Below are 21,006 nucleotides of genomic sequence, written 5' to 3'. Positions count from 1 at the left end.
GAAATTGTGGCCTTAGATAGATACTTTTGGTTTTTCTTATCAAAAACTAGATTGGATAAGGGAGTGGAATAGAAAAAGGTACATTTTTTTATTACAAAACTGGTGTTATTTAAGACTTGACGAAGACAGAGACCCATCCTGGGGATCTGATTTGCACTTTTTTGTCTCCCCTAGGTCAGATAGCTTGTGAGATAGCTTGTAAGTGGTAAATATGGGAGGGCAGCCATGATGATAGTGGAGGGTCGTTGGTGGGAACCTTCTTGTTTGTGGCACAAACGGCCCTATGTCAAGCATGTTAAGGGAGTGGAATAGGAAAGGGTACATTTTTATTCCGTAACTGGTTTTAATCAAGACTTGAACAAGACAGGAACCTGACTGGAGGGATCAGATTTGTACTTTTTTTCTCCCCCAGGCCAGATAGCTTGTGAGGGGTAAATATGAAAGGGCAGCCATGATGATAGTGGAGGGTCGTTGGTGGGAACCATTATGCTTGTGGCATGAACAGCTCAAGCTGTCAAGCATGTTTATAAAGTATAATGATAATATTACGGCCACAATAGCAGTAAAAAATCCCTATTGGAGATGACTAAGGTGGCCTTGTGAGAATGCCAGTCCTGCTTATTACCCCAAAAAGTTGACACAAAGGGCTTTTGTGTACCACAGAGACCGCTGCTCTGTAATAACCAGGACTTGTTGTGAGCAATGGGTGAAGAAATAACCAAACTATTTATTTTGTAAACGTCGGTCTCTTAGGTATTATAATTATTAAACTACTAATTGGTAGCAAAAAACACATTAGTTTGGCGTTAGAAACTTACACACATACACAAGCCTTAGACTACAAAACTTTTTCATTATAAAATATCATCCCGGGCGTTGGTGTTCCATATCCCACATTCACCTGTCTAACTGATCTGATCTGACTCCATGTAAGTGTTTGCACATTTTATGGCGAAATTAGGAATACATCTGGAAAAGAGCGTAGAAAGTCAGTTTTATAGTTTTTCATCATGTAATGGTGTGCTTCATTGCCTTTTGGCAGATCCTGCGCTGTGGGAGAAGAAAACACAATATGAATGAAATTTACTAGCTTCGGTAAATAGGAAAAGTGTGATCGTTTTTATCTGCAAACACGTCCAAGGCAAATCCTCAATGCTCAAATATAAACTGGGTCTACAAACTGAGAAACAAGTGCACCGTCGCTCCTAATGGAAACTTCACATCAACGAATTAAAATTTTAAATAAAAAGAAAAAAAAAAAACACAGGGGTCTATTCATAAATGTTTTCACCCAAGATGCAACCAAATTCTACCTCATTTTTTACACTGGGTTACATTTGAAAATGTAGGAGTAAAAGTTGATTCACTCATCTTTTCACTTAATCAGATTTTTTGGGGTAAATTTTGGGTAAAAGTTGGGTACCTACTTACCATGGGGCCGCTGGATAGGCTTATAATTAGCTGGGAAAATATAAATATTGTTTTTTACAAAATATGCCTTTAGATTACTGTCAGCAAGCATGCACACAAAAAAAACACATACAATAGACAGTGTAGAAAGTAGACATCTTTAACCACCTGGGCGTTACACTGATGTCTAGATTTCTGTACCAAAAGCGGTACACTGTTTTTCATGACATTTTTTTTTAAATTGTAGACCTGTAACTTACAGAAATATGTCCGAACAAGGGTCTAGTAGATATCACGATCGATTGGGCAAAAAATTGTTCGTAAAAAAGCTACGAACGATCGTGTCGTTAACTCTATGTGCAGGATCGGTGCTATACGATCGTTCATATATATCGTGCATGAACGTTCGTCGTCCGTTTTCCAACGATAATAATTGGAAGTGTGTATGTAGCTTAAGGTCTTTACGTCTTTAGGCAAAATATATCGTAAACATTGATAAAGCAAGGCATTTTCTTTTGTTTTCTATAGGTTAATCATCTTAATAAAATTAAGGTAACTCATTGAATGAATACACCATGGGGCATGGGATCAGGAAGGAATTCTTCCCCTGTTGAAGCAAAATTGTACCAGGATTTTTTTTGCCTTCCTCTAGACCAACTATGTCTTATGGAGTTTTATATCTGTGATATGTTTATTTCCCTAGAGGTTGATGGACTTATGGCTTTTTTCAACCTAACCTACTATGTAACTATGAAGCATGTCAAGCATTATTGGGTCTAACCCATATGGAGGTCTATTTATAAATGTTATCACCCAGGATTTACCCAACATTTACCAATTGGAAACATTTCATGATTTACACACAAAGAGAAAGTAGCACCACTTTCCTAGATCTGTTTGGCAGGGGTGATTAGTATTAGAAGACCTTTGTAATTTGTGTATGAAGCATATCTGTACTTGTGTATAAATAGTACAAAGCCACTGTTGCTTCTGTGTTATCAGCAGTTTATTATATTACACTGGTCAAACAAGTCAATGTTTTAAAACCAACCAGAGCCCCTTCATCAGGGCAACACAGTAAGGCAACTCATGGTCTCCAAAAAGGGGTTCCTGTGTAGCCTTGAAACATTGGCTTGATTGACCTATAGGACATAATAAAATGCTAAAAACAAAGATTTTCAGCATGCTGGTGACTTTGTACTATATACTGTATCATGATTTACACATGGAGCCATCCTTGTGGTCATTTCAAGACCCTCTGATTCAAAGGTCATGCATGATTATTTATGGATTCTGGACAGCTTTAAATTCCCAACAAGCAGCATGTCTTTAATGTCATTCAGTGGCTTGCTTCACTTTTTAAGCTACAGCTGGATTTTAAAGGCCCCCGGGCTCTGCCGCTACATCTATGATTGACTAATTATAACTTTCTATGGAGGACTGTTTAGCAACAACACATATCACGGCTAAGCGCCATAACATCTGAATCAATTACACCTGCAATATGCAATTCCTCTTAATTATTCACACTGGCCTTAAAAGTGCCTTTTCTGCATAGATGACATTATTCCGTATCTAACCGTATACACTCAATTATTTTCACACCATTTACAAACGCTGCAAATGTGTTGCTTCTCAATAAATACATTGTACAACCACAAACTCCTAATTACTTAGCTAAGTCGAAAGCACATTTCTAAAGGTCACAAGTGATAACTGACAGTAAATAGAAGAGCAATGGGCTTCTGCTCAGATATTTTCTCCTACAACATAACCGGCTGCTTTCATGGAAGGCAAGAAATTGGATTAACCTTTAATTTCCTGGAATTCAAATGGACCTTAGTGTCTAATTCCCCACCACTTATCCGGAAGGAGTAAACATGAATATAAGTAATATCTATTACTTTCACTTCATTTTCTCTAAAAGCTTTAGCGGAACAGGTTTTTTTTCTTTTTGAAACCATATTTTTGCCCACTAGATGCCAATTGTTTAGTTTTCAACCTTCATCAGTGGTGATGGCTGCCATATTGGTGGACCGGGCCATGACCAAAAGGCTGTATTGGAAGGTGCCACCTACTGGGCAGCTGATCATCTCAATCATAAGCATTAAGAATAGTTAGGGAGGCATGGATAATAGGTAGAAAAGTAAAAATAAGACAAGGTTACAATATAAATGAAAAAACCCTAACTGAATGACATTTAGTTTGTGAACTGCCTTGTATCTCCTGCAGCCTCTAGGCAGCTAAATTGAGTCTGGACTTCAGATAGCTGCATGGCATTTCTCAGGTTAGGTTTTCTAATGGTAACAATAATGGACCATGCCAGCATATTATGGAATATGTGTCAAAGGAGCCACTTGAAGTCTCTTTCATAAGCCTGCAAACAAGAACAGGTCAACTAGGTTACTTACAAGGTTGCTAGGGGTTATGTAATGACTTACTCTCAGGATAAGTAACCAATGACATCAATGATCTTTGCTTGATACCTTTAGATGGGGCATTCTTTATTATTCTTTATCTGATTAAAAATGTAAGGATGGCATTCTTCCTAGTGACCACCAATGTAAGGAGCATTCATCCCAACAATGACTGATATAAGGAGTCATTCTTCCCATTGACCATCAATATAAGGAGGCATTCTTTTCATTGACCACCAATATAGGGTGACATACATCCCAATGATCACCAATATAAGGGGAGCATTCTTCCCAGTGAACACCAATATAAGGAGACATTCTTCCAATTGACCACCAATAAAGAAGGCATTCTTGCTATGGAGCACTAATGTAATGAAGCCAGTACTCCATTGATCACCAGTCAACCAGTGTGAAGGTTCATCCACAGTGACCTTCAATGTAGCATTTCACTGTCCACTACTATATTAGTGAATGTCTCCACTTACAACCAGTTTAGACCCCCTGATAATTGTTGCGCAAATACATTTCTATCATGTCATAATATACAGCAAAAACAATATTTGTTTAGAACCTCCTGACCTCTCATTAAAAAACCATCCTTGAGTTCCATTCAGTGACACTGTAAAAGCGGAGATGATGATGTCAGTTGGTTGCAGACAGAAGGCATTGTCTCAGTTTCCTCCCAATCAATGAGCAGACAGCAACATGGCAACGTTGTGCATGTTAGGTAAGATTCTACAGTAAGGTACACAGTAAGTATTTGTGAGGAACTTCTCAGTCCCAGGATTTATACGACCAAGTCATTTCCCAGCCAGTACCTCAGTAGACATACATGACCCTAGGTAATGGCCGACCACAGATGGCTCCAGCCGTGTGATAAGAAAAGCTAAAAAAGTAATTGTCAGGTGGTATACCATGATCTCAGTGAAAGGTAATAAATACCCATAAGTGTTTTAGCGCACATTACTCAAGCTGCATGCACTTAACTTGGAAAATATACACTAATTGCTGGGTCTACTCTTAGCAAAGAAAGGGTCAGACATTACACTGGTACCGACTTTTGCTCAAGCAATTAAAAACATTTTCTAACTTACATAAGATAGGTGACAAACATAATATTCTTTGTCATAAATAGTTTGGCAGTAGCACCATGCTAAAAGTGGAAACTGACTATGTAAATTCTACAAATATTTTTATTATGATTTATATAACGCCATCATTTTTCATGGCACTGTAAAACAATACATAGAACAGACAGTTACAGAAACAGCAAGGGAGAGACACAAAAAAGGACAAATGAACCTTACAGATTGCATATAGAGGTAGAGTAATGGAGTACACGAGTGACATTTGTAATAAATATTTCACACACACATATTGCATTGATGGAAGCACCAGGGGGAGAGTCCTGCCCTTTTCAGTTTACAATCTACAGAATTATTTTTTTCAGGTAGAAAATCTTTACAAGCTTGTAATCTCATTGACATGCACAATGGCTGAACCCTGTTCAATGAGTTCAAATATTGCAGCTGTAACAAGAAAACAGATGACAAATACAAATTCTTGCTAGTTGCCACAGGAAACACCTCCACATTTGCTCCAGGTTTCCAAAATCAACCACACAGGGGCTCATATTTCTCATTTCACTAGCAAGATGAAACTGGTTTCTATGGTCAACAGCCCCCCTTTTGCTCCATTTCCCCCAAATCAGCCCCAGAGAGCCATTATTTCATTAATTAGGAAAGCGCAAAAACAACCGCAAGAGCTAGTCACCTTCTTCTTCCGTCGCTCCCAACTGTCACCTGCAGCGGCACTCATTAAAGCAATGTTGTATCTTCTTTGTTTAACGTAATCATTTTAATTGAAGTTTAATCTTCCAAATATTTGGAAGATTTTTAATTGACACTTGTAGTAATTAATTGGTAAGCATTAAAGCTTTGTCGGAAGAATTTAAAAAAAATTAAATTTGACGGTGAAATTGGCTAGCGACCGCTGTGAGGCTCCTGCTGGGAGAATGTCATGATTTCGGAGGGAGGAGGGAAGCACATGACGGACCCTTTCATACAGTCATGAATTACATTACTAATGTATTCCATTACCACCCGCAAATGTCATGTTAATTTTTGATCATCGTCGGTGCAGACAATGGCTTCAGCGCTGGCAACAAGCCAATTAGCTATGCAGAATAGAAGCAAGGGGAAAAAAAACTTCTGACAATTACAGAACTTCAGTGAGAGTTATTGAAAATATAAGGATTTCTGCATCAGAAATAGTTCTTAGGGCACACTGTATCTCCAGTATTATGTATTGATGAAGGAAAGTACTTTGGTTTGGAGCTGTCATGGGAAATCTGCATGTTATAATGGAGAGGAATTAAACAAATGACGAAAAGACGAGCTGAAGGAGCTTGCCCAACAGTCCAAGTGGCCTGCATTACAATAAGGGATTTCAAAAAGCAACTGCAGGAAATATGAACCCTTAGTTATTGAACGTTTAAACCTATTCTGGAAACATTGTGGCTATAAAGATGTTAGAAAGTGCAGTTTAGGGACTGGCCAAAAAAGAGTAGGAGCAACCCTCCTCCCCAAATGTTCAGGATAAAATGGTCAATGGGTTTATGGGGTCATGCAGACTCTCCCTCCTGCTTATGTAGTTACAACTGGTCCCCTGAACGCCTTCCTGCCAACTTCCACACCTAAGGAACTGCAGCCACCCTCTGGCCCTGAATTGCTTGTGATGAGTGCCAGTTACTGCAGGGTCATGGCATTATGTCCTGTATATGTGTGGAAGATGAATATTATTTTTTTGTGCCAGTGCAGAATTTACATTAAATATGGCAAACCTGGAAATTCAGACTGAGCTTATAATGATAAAACATATTGAGCATACAATGAAGAAAGGCAAAACAATTCTCATTCCTAAAGATACAGACAGCTGAAGTGTATGTGAATCTTAGTTGTTGTCGGAAGGATAGTCTTTTCCATTTCTTATGAGGGATGTTTAAAGTGAAATAACACTTTATTTATCAACAGGGAGGTAAAATAAGAGTGGGGTCAATGATAAATCCGTAATCCTCCATGAAGAAGTATCACCACCTTCAGAAACCACCAGTGTGCCCTAACCATACTCTCAGACTTAAATTATAACTTAGTTATTATTATTATTAAACAGGATTTATACAGCGCCAACATATTACGCAGCGCTGTACATTACTAAGTTTCATAAACCCAAACATCTTGGCCCTAAACTCATCCTAAAACTAAAGGCAAATCCCACTAATTTGCTCCCAAACCCCTAACATTAACTTTACCTTTATTTTTAACACCTTAATCCATACCCTAATAAGTACCCCTATTCCTAGTCTTTAAACCAATCCCAAACACTTAATTAACCCCAAGAGCATTGAATTTTCCTTATCAAAGCTTCATTAGACAGCATTAAAAGATAAACTAAGTTATCAGTTCAGAAAACTGATACAATATACTAGTACTGCTAAATGTTAAGTGTAAGTTGGATCAAAGTCGCAATGCCTGAACAAAAATGAGACCATGTGGCTTCTTTGAAATCTGAAGAAGACCTTCTTGGACCTCATTACCAACCAGAAATCAGATTTTTACATTTAAGTTAGAAAATGGAAGAGGTCCTCTAAATTGCAATGGTCGCCAAGATTGCTTAATTTCCTTTCACAAACACCAATGGAAGTTAACACAAGCTTTATCAATGCCAACCCTGAAAGGCAGCTGACAGGTCTTATATCTCTTTATTGGATCCCCCTTCCTTCTTTTTATGAGATTGTCAACATCAGAATATCCACCTCAGAGTAAGATAAAGACCAATATCTTTTAAATAAAGTTATGGAAGAATGCTTAGAGAAGGGAGGTGAAACATTGGGAGTTTATTAAATTGATAAACATTGCATTTTAAAGAACTTCAAAAGACCCAAAGTTTGCGGGTTGTGCAGTTTTCTTTTTTTTTTTTCCAAAGCAGCTGTTGATTTACAGCTCTGGACAGTAAATGCACCAATATATTCAATGGGAAGTTTAAATGAGATTAAAGGTAATCAAATACTTATAAGCAGGGTTTAAAATACCCAGATGGCTACAGAAATAAAGGGTCATTTATACCAATATTATAAGTGCAAGCTGTGTATGTCATATAGAAATGTACCAAAATAACAACATCTCTGGGAAATACAAGGTGCTACAAATGCACCATTCTAAATAGCAAACATTAGAAGAAGCAAAAAGGACAAACAAAGGCTAATTATTATCTTCAGTCTGATTGCCAGTATCAAACATTTATACTTTTAAATATACTTTAAACATTTAATACTTTTACATATGCAAAAATGAAATCACATTGGGAAAAGGGTAGATGAAGACCCACATTCTTTCACACAGAGATGAGTGGCTTGTAAAAGCTGGGGTGGTTTAGGAAACCTAAATATGTATTAACTCCTCAGGGGCGGGGCTGAACAGTTTCTAGAGATTGATAGAACCTGTTTTCTTTATGTAAATTTCCTTAACATTTAAGATTTGCAAAAGCAGTGTGACTTTGCTTGTATTAAGTCAAAACATCCAATGGTCATCTTTTTTCCCCATTTTTTTTGCTATAAGGAGGGGCTTGTTGCTAATTTTAAATATATATATATATATAACAAAATAAACAAATAAGGAAGGCTCAGCATGGGTGACACCAGTGTGAGAATGCTCACTCATATATGTATGTATATATATATATATATATATATATATATATATTTTTTTTTTTTTTTTTTACCTATATATATATATATACTGTACACACATACACTTTTCAATCCTTAGCTTAGACAGAGTTGCAGCCTAAGGCCTTGGTATGGAAGATCCATTTAGCTATTGCACAGATGGTCGGCCATTCATAATCAAACTGCATAGAGCTCTAATTCAAAATAATCTCTTAATGGCTAACTTTATAGCTGTTACATTGCAAAATATTACCATTTACCTTAAAGTCTACTTGTTTCTGCAATATGAGTTTAAAACCCCCATTCTAATAAAAAAAAGAAAGCATGAAAAGATGCTATGGCCTAAAATTTATTGAAACCACTTAGCAAATCAGTAAGCTCCGATAATGGCTTAGAAATTGCATTTTTATGTCATGACATGATTTGAATTGCTATTGAAATATGGCCAATCAATGCAGTTCACTGTGACCGCTCCCACCCAGCTCCTGTGTTGTGCTGGCACACGGCAGTCACGATTTATACTTTGTATCAGGAAAGAATAAAAACTCAAAAAATGTATTTGAAATATCATCAGTTTTGGGATAACGTTGTGGCCTTTTGGTGGTACAGGAAGAGAACATAAAACACCAGTTCTAGTAGATAGATTCAGATCAATTTTCCTACAAATAAAGCAGGCTCATATTCAAATTGTAACATGAGTTAGCAAGCATGTTGGGATGGATAAAAACAAAAAGATAGGAAATAATATGTATCTTTCCTTTAAATATGCTTGGGGATTCTGACAGTGAGAATCTATAAATTAGAAATGTCTTACTGGGAAGTATATAGAACTGATTTTAACATTTTCTAGTCCAGTGTTCTCCCCAGACCCTTTTAACCGGGTGCACCACCCAGCACTTTTCAGTAACCACCCGGCTGGTTTTGGGTGGTTACTGAAAAGTTGGATAATACAGGGGCTGCCACCCGCCTACAGCTTCTTCCCACCCACCTTAAAAAAGTTTATGGGGCGAATACTGCAGAATCACTGTAGTCTTCTAACATATTTAACTAGCCAATCTGATTTTACCCTCTAGCAGCAATGACATAACCAAATGCCTAGGTTTCTGAACACTTGACCAGCACCAGGTAAACTGGGGAAGCATAATCTCCAGAAAAGACATTTCATCCTTTTTTTAATCCCTGCATAACAGTCCCTTATCATGGCTTCTGCAAATCTGAACAATCTTTTTGTCCTTTGTTTTGTCAATGTCTATGTTTCCTGAGCATGCAGGTATTGTATAGAGCCTAAATTTTAACATGCTTGACCTATGCATGAGATTTATGGGATTTCTCAATTAACTTCGCAGTAATTACAAAATTAAGAATTTGCATATTAGGGATCTGCTAAAAATCATGTTTTTATTTGCAACTGGACAACAACTATCTAACTTTTACCCCAGCTACTACCACACTTTATACATGCAGTCTCTTATTATATCCAGCTTTGACTACTCTAACACCACCCTCCTACAGATTGGAAATAGTATCTATAGTTTACTGTTCTCAAGAAAAAAAGGTACAAGGTGCTAGTACACACAAGCAGAACCAATGCCAATTTTGTGGTTGACCTGAAGATCTTTGGAGTGTTAATCAATCAATCAGGTGACTCCCCCGCATACAACTGTACAGCATTCTTCCCTTCCAATTGTCTGATAAAAATGGCCTGATGTGCTCAATAGTTTGTACACACACAATACAACTTGTGCACTTTGAATCAATATTTACAATTGATCTACAACCAACTGGAGCTCAAAAAGTTGGCTTCTTGCAATTGGTCACCTGCAAAAGACCTTAAGATTTAATCATTTTTATTGGACTAAAAGTGAAATTCTTCCCATGTATACTAACCCTAAGGAACAGAAAAAGGGAGACAGAGAAAGGAATTATACAGCTGTCTACGAGGCACTTCATAAACCTAAAATTGTGTCCGCAATCCAGACAAGGTTATGCCAATGTCGCAGAGAGAGGCATGGGGCTCAGAGCCAGAGCTTGGTGCAGATGTGAAAGTGATTAGGGAACGCAACAGTAACTGGGTCAATGTACTGATGAAAAAGATGATGAGTATTATTTTGCACCAGAATGTATTTTTCAACTTTTTACTGAAGTCTTGCTTCACTTGCTCGCAGGAAGAGCAGGTTAATCTTCTTTTATTTTCAAACAGTAAAGAAATTGGTAGCACCACAAACGACTCACCCGAAGTTTTATGGCACTGGCAAACACCAATGTTTAGGGCAACACAGCCACCAGAACAATAAAACATTCTGTTTTCAAGACTTGTACTAAAATGTTTTGGCACAGTGGACCCACAATGTCCCCAAAACACTTCTGGATTGATAAAGACTCACCACATCTGTTTGCAGCTTCCAGTATGTGCCATAAAAAAGAAAGGTGTTCTATCCAAAATAGTCCATTACATTATTTAACTTGTCTGACTATATGAACAAAAATTGGACCGTCTTAAGCTTTGATTACCCAACGCATTAGTCATGGTATGGTTTTGATGACCTTACGCATGTCATAACATTTGCTCCTGTCCATGCATTCATTTTTCACCAAGATCATATATTGATGATAAAAGAGTCGGACCACTGTCTAAATCTTTCTCCAGAACAGGGGTGTCAAACTCTGGCCCGCGGGCAGAATCTGGGCCGAAATGTCCTTTTTTTGGCCCCCAGAAAAATTCTTAATATGAATTGCAGCTAGCCCACCACTACTGCAATCTGTAGTTATGGCGGGCCAACTGCAATTCATGTTAAGCTGCTGTTCTATTGATGCAAGTGATGCCGCTACTAGAATTCCCCGGAATCACTTGCGTCTCTAGACCAGCGGCCTCTCTGCCTATGCGTGGACCGCCGGATTTTTTTACTGACAGGTAAGCCAGAGAACTGTGCCAGAGAATGCAACGTGAAACCAAATGAATGCAGCAATTGCAGGTTTCACATTGCATTCTCTGGCAAAGTAAAACAATTGGAAAAAAGAATAAGAAGAAACAAGACTACTTACCCTACTATACTACTGACAACCATATAGATTACACCAAAGTGAAAGTTTTTTCACACTCCTGGATAAAAAAAAATCCAAAAGACTTCTCTTCTGCATAGCTTATTGTGGTCTTTTTATTTTCTATCATGCAGTAAAATAAAAAAAAATTATTTCTCTAACATAGGCTTGTTCCAGATTGAATGTTAAGGAAAACCTCTTTGCTTCCGTATGAAAATGTTTTATGTCTAATGAGAAGGAAAAACGTACTCAATTTTTTAAATAAATTTAAAGTGTGGCCCGCGACTTGGTCTAAGTTTTTAATTTCGTCCCTCTGTGTATTTGACTTTGACACCTTTGCTCCAGAACATTCCAAATATTCTCAATGGGGTTAAGGTCTGGACTCCATGGTGGTCAATCTATGGGTAATAATGATGTCTCATGCTCCCTGAACCACTTTTTCACCATTTGAGCCCAATAAATCCTGGCATTGTCATCTTGGAATATGTCTGTGCCACCAGGGATGAAGAAAATCTATCGATGAAAAAACCTGGTCATCCAGTAAATTCAGGTAGTCGGCGGACCTCATTTTTGATAACATTACATTGCTGATCCTATTCCAGACCAGCTGAAGCAACCTCTAGATCATAACATTGCACCCACAGATACCCCAGATCATAACACTGCCCCTATAGATACCCCAGAATACAATACTGCCCCCACAGATACCCCAGATCATACCACTGCCCCCACAGATACCCCAGATAATAACACTGCCCCCATAGATACCCCAGATCATAACACTGCCCCTATAGATACCCCAGATCATAACACTGCCCCTATAGATACCCCAGATCATAACACTGCCCCCATAGGCATCCCAGATCATAACACTGCCCCATAGATACCCCAGATCATAACACTGCCCCTATAGATACCCCAGATTACAACACTGCCCCCACAGATACCCCAGATCATACCACTGCCCCCACAGATACCCCAGTTCATAACACTGCCCCCATAGATACCCCAGATCATAACCCTGTCCCCCACAGGCATCCCAGATTATAACACTGCCCCATAGATACCCCAGATCATAACACTGCCCCCACAGGCATCCCAGATCATAACACTGTCCCCACAGGCATCCCAGATCCTAACACTGCCCTTACAGGCACCCCAGATCATAATACTCCCCCCACAGGCACCCCAGATCATAATACTCCCCCCACAGGCACCCCAGATCATAATACTCCCCACACAGGCACCCCAGATTATAACACTGCCCCCAAAAGGGAACTTTTTTTGATCAGGCATTGTATTTCAATTCTAGTATCAGATGAGCCAGTGCTGACTATCAAAATTCAAAAGAAGTTGGAGACCAACCAGTGCAACGAGTAACTTTTCTAGCACAAGAACTGGGTGGGGAGATGTTCCTGTAGCATTCAGGAATCAGTCAGGTGTCAGGAGGTGGAGGCATGCCTAGAGATATAACTGCAAATCGAAGTCTCGCTGTTCAAGTTAAAGCAGCTTTATAGCTTGCCTGAAAAGCCAGATACCTTCACCACTGATGTTGGTCACATTTCATTATATATTGCTACACACTGAACATTTGCATTAATTTCACTGCGACTTGCTTAAAACATCTATTGTGACAAGAAAATGGCTTGCCGGCAAAGCATTTAAATATGCATTTCAGTCTATCTTCAGGAGGTTATCGGGGATAAATAAATGAACACAAACTGTCCTCTGGGTAAATATTTCTTGTTAAGCGGCAACAGGTAAATCTAATTTACACATAATGATAAATGCTGGCTGAATAAAAGAACTTGTTAGCAAAATATACACGTGCTTCTAGTTTCTAATGAAGGGCTGCAGCGTTCTGCAATCTATGTGTCCTGCCCAATGTACAGAGGACACTAAATTCCTTTACAATGAGGACACCAAGCCCAGTTCTCAAATTCCAGAAAGATAATAGGGACACAAATAACTGCAGCAATGTATACAATGTATTCAGTAAATGTATAAATTCCTGAATTTGGTCTGGTATGAACCTCTTGCAATCCCTTGAACAGCAAAGCTTATGCTGGAGAGGGGACAGAAGGAGCCAATCAGGTGTGCTGCAGTGCACATGTGCCAACAAGGAACATATTAATTGAAGGAGTTAAAGGGAGATGAGCTTATCAGTCTGTAGGTTCTTTTACTGACCAGTCATAAATTGAGAAGGGATCTGTATGTATTACTTAAGTGCAGGGAAAACCCTTGTCTCTTTTTAGGGAAGGCTCTTTTTGTGTGGCATTAAATTGTATAAATCTCAGCACCTGGTGGACCAAAATAAATGTCCTCTGGACATTTATTGGTAAAACCAATCTCCTATTTGGATTTAATATGAATATTTTGCCATTTGGAAAAATGGCATCAAATCCATGCACAATACGCTTCCAAGATATTCACTTTTGACCTTTCATAAACAGAGCCCTAAATGCAAACAGAAAATACTTTTTACCCAAAACACAAAAACAGCTTTTAGAATATGACACCCTGAAATTACATCCATCAATACAATAAATAACAGCAGAGCACACATGTGGAAGAAGTGGGGTACTTTTGAAAGCATCATAGGACCAAACTGTGGCTGCAGAAAGGAGGTACAACTGAAACTGTGCCTTCACTTTGGATGCCATCCTTGGTGCAGGTGTGGAACCTACACAGTGCGGAAGTCAGCATCAGCGGTAGGATGTTCTCCAACAGGAGGTCTACATAGCTTCAGGCCATATTTATAACCAAACTTTAGTTCTTTACAACTTGCAGGTACCTTTCATATCTAGCAGTAACATTTTTATTGGTTTAAGTGCAATAAACATTCTTTGTGTTATAATCAACTTTTAAGAGACCTTATAGCCAAGAATTACAATGGGGGCAAAAGCAAGACAATGAGGCAGTTACAGCAACAATTCCTTTAGCACATTAAAAATATGGTAAAGCTAAAAAAAAATGTGGTGCTGTTTTCCCCGGACCCTTTTAACTTGGCACACCACCCAGAACTTTTAAATAACCACCGGTTGTTTTTGGGTGATTTCTGTAAAAGTGGGTCACAATACAGGGGTCGCCAACTGGCTACAACTTCTTTCCACAAAGATTAAAAGAAAATTCAGTGAAGAACACAGCGGTGGAATGCAATGCAATATCTAATATTGGAAATGCTGCATCCTGCTCTACTACTGCAGTGTCTTGACCTGAGTATTTGCCAGACGAGGTCTATTACAAAACTGAGAGTCTTTAGCACCTACTAAACTCCACAATCATATTTACACATCCAATAGATCTGCTGTGATAAAAAAAAAAGACTATGAGAATGAAGATTAATAGTATAACATCTATCTGACTGCATTTCTATTTTTGAACTTAAAAAAAATTGGATTCCCTAAAATTTTATAGCGCAGGTCTGCGTGAGAAAACAACTCTGTTGATGACATTTTAAGCCATTTTCAGTGTCACATTAAAAGATTACCTAAAACAGAGCTATGTGTTTAATTCTGAGGAGGCATCGATCTTTACACGTTCTCTAAATATAAGATTATTATTAAACTGGAGTTCTCAAGTTAACACTAAGAGGGCCCTTAAAATGGAAATTCTCCCTCATCTGCGTGGTGAAGTGAGCACTTCCAGTAAGTTGTCTCTCAGTGACAGAATGGAACTCATCACACAGATGTAATTGAAACCTTCGGGTCCATGAAAATAGATCGGTATTGAAGTTTCCTGCTTTAATTCGAGGGTTCTTATGTTAACATGCAGATGAGACAAGACCTCTTCAGCAGCTGTGAATCTGCTCTAATACTCCTTGCCACCTGCAGTCCCAAAAATGAACACAGGCTGTCTGGCAGAAGGTAGAACCTTTAGAGTCAATTGGCATCTGTCTGCCGTTGTGCGTGCAATGATGAACACATTAATGCATGTGTTACTGAAACACGTTATGTCCATTAGTGCGTTGTGGTGCTATTCATTCTAAATAGCATCCCAATTTCCAATGTATTAAAGGGGACTTTGGTTCCACTTTGAAAATTAGTGAGCAGACAGGTCTTTATAGCAAAAAAAAGGTCAGGCGATGTCCCTTCTGCAATAGAACACACTTACCTGCCTGTTCACTATCTTCTTTTAAAAAAATGTTGAGTTGAGCATGCACGAGGCTGCAGAGACTGAACAGCCAATCACTGGCCAAAGATCAGGAAATTTAAAAGAAAAGATGGTGGTGCCTGCAATGGAATGGGGTCAAGTGAGCGTATTTAAAATATTGCAATGAGGCAGGTATGTTTATTTAAGAGCAGGAATTAAGGTCTTGCCTGGTAGCAATGTTTTACATTTTTAGCTATAGTTATGCTTTACAGTAGCTCAAGTCAATGTATGTGTGTTGCAGCACATTAAAAAAACATTGCTTGGAGATAATTGGCGCATGCTCCATTATTTGACTGTTAGGTGTATTGCCAACTCAATATACATAAGGGGTGTTTATAGGTATGCGCTAACTCAATGCACCTGGACAGACAGGTGGGGTCTTAAGGACAATACTAAGGGTCCTTTTTAGCCTATGCATTAACATGTGCGCTACTGCAATGTGAGGGTGTGTTATTGCAAAGTGAGATCATGCGTTTATTTTGGTGCAACAAAAAAAAAAAAAAGAGTCATGTGCATTTTTGGCATCATAATGCATTAATTTTCCACAGGCAATCTTAATGTAAAGAACATTAACACACAACAAATTGAGCAATAAACTGGCGATAAGCAGTAGATGGATTCTCATCAACATAACACTTGATAGGACTCATTAGGCATTTTTTTTTACAATTTTTTTAACTAAATGCTACTCATGTAGAACAAGACATTGACATTATGTGATGCAACCGTTATTAAAATATGCATCTGAACATATTACCAGTAAAGTCCACCTAATGCAACCTGTGATTTGGTGGCAACAATGCTGCACTGCTCCTATATTGAGTTGTAGCTCTCATGTAGGCTGTGCCTGCATGAGCTACAGCGGGATGACTTAATGCCAGGATTGTCAGCATGGCTGTTACTGAAACCCTCCCAATGTGATCCACTGTGTCTGGGAGGGGGAGCATGTGAGAAACAAATGAAGAAGGATTCAGCTTAGTCAGGGAAAGTAAGTTATTTTTTTTTACAAGGCTTGTTCATCACAAACTAAATGGATTGGGGTTTTTTTTTATTTTAAACTATGCAGATTGCGGGGGAGAGGTGAGAGTTACTATCATTACGCCTCTTTTACTCACTAAGTGATTTTGGGGTACTTCAAGGTGGTAGTAGTAGCTGCAGAGGTTGTCTCTGGATCTGGGCCATCATTGGCAAATGGATAAAACCAGCAAGCAGGTGAGGAGCCAATGCAGTAGAAGTTGGTGGAGCAAGCTGGACCAGCCAAAAATCAATCTGGGGTTACAAACCAAAGTAACTGGTGAGCAGTGGAAGAAGATAGCCAAAGAAAGCATCACTTCCAATTACAACATCTTTAACGTACTGACGCATCATTAAAGCCCTGGTTCAATAAAGCTTCAATGGACCCACTTGCTCATAGTGTCCACGGTGGGATATGTCTGTGTAATATGCGTTGTCTCCACCGAGGCATAGCAAGAGCACATTTGGGAGACAACTTTCACCTTCTAATCTAAAATAGGATTTTCATGCAAGGATCGCTAGATGTTTTAATTTTTTTTTTTTTATTATTATTAAAAGCTTCAGAATTAAAATAAACGAAAACAACATGAAATTACATTAAAATAGTAACACTTGGTGGTTAGGTTAACAAATAACTTCATTAAAACCCTATTCAAGTTGATGGAGCCTTCATAGACACATATATTATTTCAAGGCATTCTACCTAAGTGCCAGAAGACTGCCAAGTGACTCTTAATAATGGTTCTTGTATAACTGGCACAATGCTGTTTCCACTAACAAATCAAGGGCATTTCTGTATACCACAGGCATGTACATGTATTGGAACATGGAGAATCAGACTGGATGAGTTTTATTTCTTAGCGCTCATACAATTTTATAGTGCATAGAAGAAGCTTACCGGCTGTAATGGGGGCATCAAAACAAATTGCTCATTGTGACAAAGGATGTTGACATCGGACAAAACTTTTGACAACCACAAACTACGATCATCAACACGTGTCAGCTGATGTCCGGGAAGCTGAAAAGTAAAAACGTCAACAGGTTTAATTTTTCCAGGTAAGCCCAGATTTAGAAAACAAGTAACTGAAAGCTGGACTTGTCCCTTCAAGTAGTTCCTAAACCTTTATAGGAAATCTTTAGTCTTGTTAGAGATTTGTTAAATGGATCAAGTTGATGTGAATATGCGTTCTTTCAAGGCCATTTCACACTTGTGTTGTGCCAACACATACTAAGACGGCTGTATTAACTTGTCTTTCTGCAATTATAATGCTCAGTGCATGGTGGTTTGTGGTGCTCAATGCACTGAAATACACCACAATGCATGTGCTATTGCCAAGTCAAATGCTAAGTTCCAACTAGAGCAGCCTTTTCCAATCCTTTACCCCAATATAACCATTAAAATTTTTTTTTAGGTCTCTTGGAATCCCTGCTACAACCATTTCATTGGGATCCTCCTGGACAGTGGGATGCATGCCCTCCTTTGCAATGGTTATTAGAATTCCACTCCCACAGACAAGTAAAGCTACCATTAATGTCTTGCAGTTGGCTCTATCAAGTGCTATCAGTGCTGGAACTAGACAAGCAGCATCCAATGTGAGGTTAATCATCACAGTCAATGAACCCTTAGCAATGTCTGAAGGAATCCTGGTTGGGACTGGCTGCTCTAGAGTCTAATCTACAAACTACTACTATTTCTACAATCACAAAAATATGGAAGAGTGAGAATATAAACATGTAAATTACATAAAAAATGAATGTTATATATTGAGAAAAGGCACACATAAAACACTTTATACATTCTTTTGAAAGATATCTAAACCCTAAGAACAAAATATGTTCTGGTTTACTGTATCAGTCCTTAGATGTGGTGGCTACATTAATGTTTTAACAAGTACAGAAAACATTTCTCTTGCGAGAAATGCAATGTCCTTGTCATTTCCTATGAACTAAACTGAAAACACAAACAATGTTCTGTATTCTGTAGTTAAAATTTTGTAAACTACTAGTTCCCCTCTTCTAAAATATGAAGAAAAAAGGCTTGAAAAAAAAAAACTTATTTCAGCTGCCTCATCTAAGGACTGGCAAATTTCAATAAATTACATTTTGGATTTAGATACACTTTAAAGCAAAACCAGTCATCGGATAAACATGAAGGCAACCATTTTGCACCTTTAGTTTATTGGCTGCCATTCTGATCTTTTGGTTTCAAAACTTTAAAGCAGTGATGTCAAACCCTGGTCCTTGAGGGCTGGGATACACATATATTTTTTGTTTAAGTTTTTTTAAAAGCCTGGCCTGTATGTGGCCTTCAAGAACTGGAGTTGGACAGCCCTGTTTTACAGGGTTAGTAAAACTGTCCAGCAACTAAAGGTTTCTGGGAACCAAATGGCAAATACATCCTTTTTTGAAACAAAACTTAAATTGAAACAAATATTAATTTTGAAAGATAATTCATGGGACATGCAGGGCCCTTCTTGGATCTTCTCTGGTGGTGTATGTTCCTCAATGGTGCAGAGAGTTGCTAACCTGTGTTCATGGCAATGTGGCGATACCTTCTCAAGGGGTGGATTCATGGCCTCCTGCCCTTTCTTTACCTCTTCAGTCTTCCAGGATGATTTGCACCAGAAGATTAGGAATATATGACACATATGATGGAAATTATTAGTCTAGGATACTCGTATAGCTCTAGAGAGAAAGTAAGTTGTTTTAACACCTCCAGGAGGTATAATTAAAAAATGATTCTTCCCATTCTATCCAGAGCTACAAATACATGTTTTGGCTGGTGTTGGAGATGCTTGCCTCTGAACCACTCTCCCATCCGGGATCATCATTATTTGTAGCAGCATTACCCTTACATATATGACCATATCTAGAAAGTCTGGACACAGCACCATCAGGATATGAGGTCAATGTGCTGGTTATAAGACCAGCTTCACATGCCAAAACTGTGCAATCTCCCCATAACTCAACACTAAGTGACTTCAGGTTTCTTTTGTAAACTGCTAATGAACTGAGTGAGGTCTAAAAGTGCTACTCCAGCCCCCTGAGAAGACAGAAAGTGACTCATGAGGTCTGGAGGCCCGCTATTAGCTGCTTCTAATCTGAGGAAACTACAGATGATGTATGGAGTCTCCCTGGCAATAATCACATCCCAGCGATAAGCAAGGCGCAGCTACACAACATCTGATGTAAACAACACAGAGACAAAATGGGAGCTCTTTTTCATCAGGCAGAACAATACAGCCTGCTGTGTTATGGAAAGCAATTAGGCCAACTGAAGAATCTCAGGCGACACATGAACACATAGAATCAAGGTGCAGGATCATAAAAAAAAAAAAAAAAAAAAAAAAAACACAGAAACAAAGACTTAATGGCTACATTTCGGCAATGATTAAAAATTAAAGCTGAACTCCAGCTTTACCTTCAGTTTTGCACAGCCTCTCCTATACTGAAACTGCTAACCCCGATTGCACTGTGCACTTTGAGCTTTTTAGATATCATTTAAAGAACCCCTCTTTTCCTGACTGATAGACATCCAGCACTATCCAGCCCAGGGTTCCTCCAGAGGGTGCTAAGGGGGCCTTGAGCAAAGAGCAGTTTGTGACTCTCAGGTCTGTTTAACATATTCCAATAATGTTTTTGGCTATTTGTAAAGTTGGCAGCTTTCCCAATAGCCAGCAATATAAGAGGCATTCTTCCTACTGACCACCACACTAATGTTCTGTGAGCTGTGGATATGGTATTAATAGCAGACGTTCCCTGAAGACCTGAAAGTTATTTCAGGGGTTCCCCATGGTAAAAACGTTGAGAAACATTGATCTAGCCTTTTCCTCCCCAAGCCCTGCTGATGTTAACCTACCCCATTCATTCATTGAGTTTCAGTTCAGCCGCATATTTATACAATGAACAGTGACAATAGTAGGCCATTCCTGCACAGTGTATGTCAGAACGGCCACCTATAGTCTCCACCATGGGCAAATATGACAAGGGTGACAAGGCAAGGACACAAAAACACAAAGGGGACAAAACACAACGTAATGGTTTTACATGTATTGGCAAATATATGCAACAAAAATCTAAATATGAAAACCATGAACTGGAAATTGTGCTTTGGAACATTTGTATTGTGTGGATTTCCCTGCCCATGTGTACCTTTCCATTGGCAGAGTTATAAATTGATATTTAATTGAGTGGTTGCCATTGTTCTTCTGCTGCACAAATTGGGAGACAAGGACAGAGCGTGTTTTT

General features: G+C 38.6%; 1 protein-coding gene across 3 annotated transcripts in view; it reads right to left on the bottom strand.

Annotated features, from left to right (window-relative positions):
• The window catches only part of FOXP1 (forkhead box P1), a 500,704-nt gene that overhangs the window by 420,319 nt on the left and 59,379 nt on the right, over nt 1-21,006 (bottom strand). For all 3 annotated transcript variants that reach the window (XM_072420741.1, XM_072420743.1, XM_072420746.1), the window contains exon 3: nt 17,657-17,776. The gene's annotated coding sequence lies outside the window, so the exon portion shown is untranslated. The remainder of the gene's footprint in view (nt 1-17,656; nt 17,777-21,006) is intronic.

This window comes from Pyxicephalus adspersus, chromosome 8 (genome assembly GCF_032062135.1).
Source record: "Pyxicephalus adspersus chromosome 8, UCB_Pads_2.0, whole genome shotgun sequence".
Classification (NCBI taxonomy): domain Eukaryota; kingdom Metazoa; phylum Chordata; class Amphibia; order Anura; family Pyxicephalidae; genus Pyxicephalus; species Pyxicephalus adspersus.
Note: the sequence above shows the minus strand (reverse complement) of the source record. Positions and strands in the feature narration are given on the sequence as shown.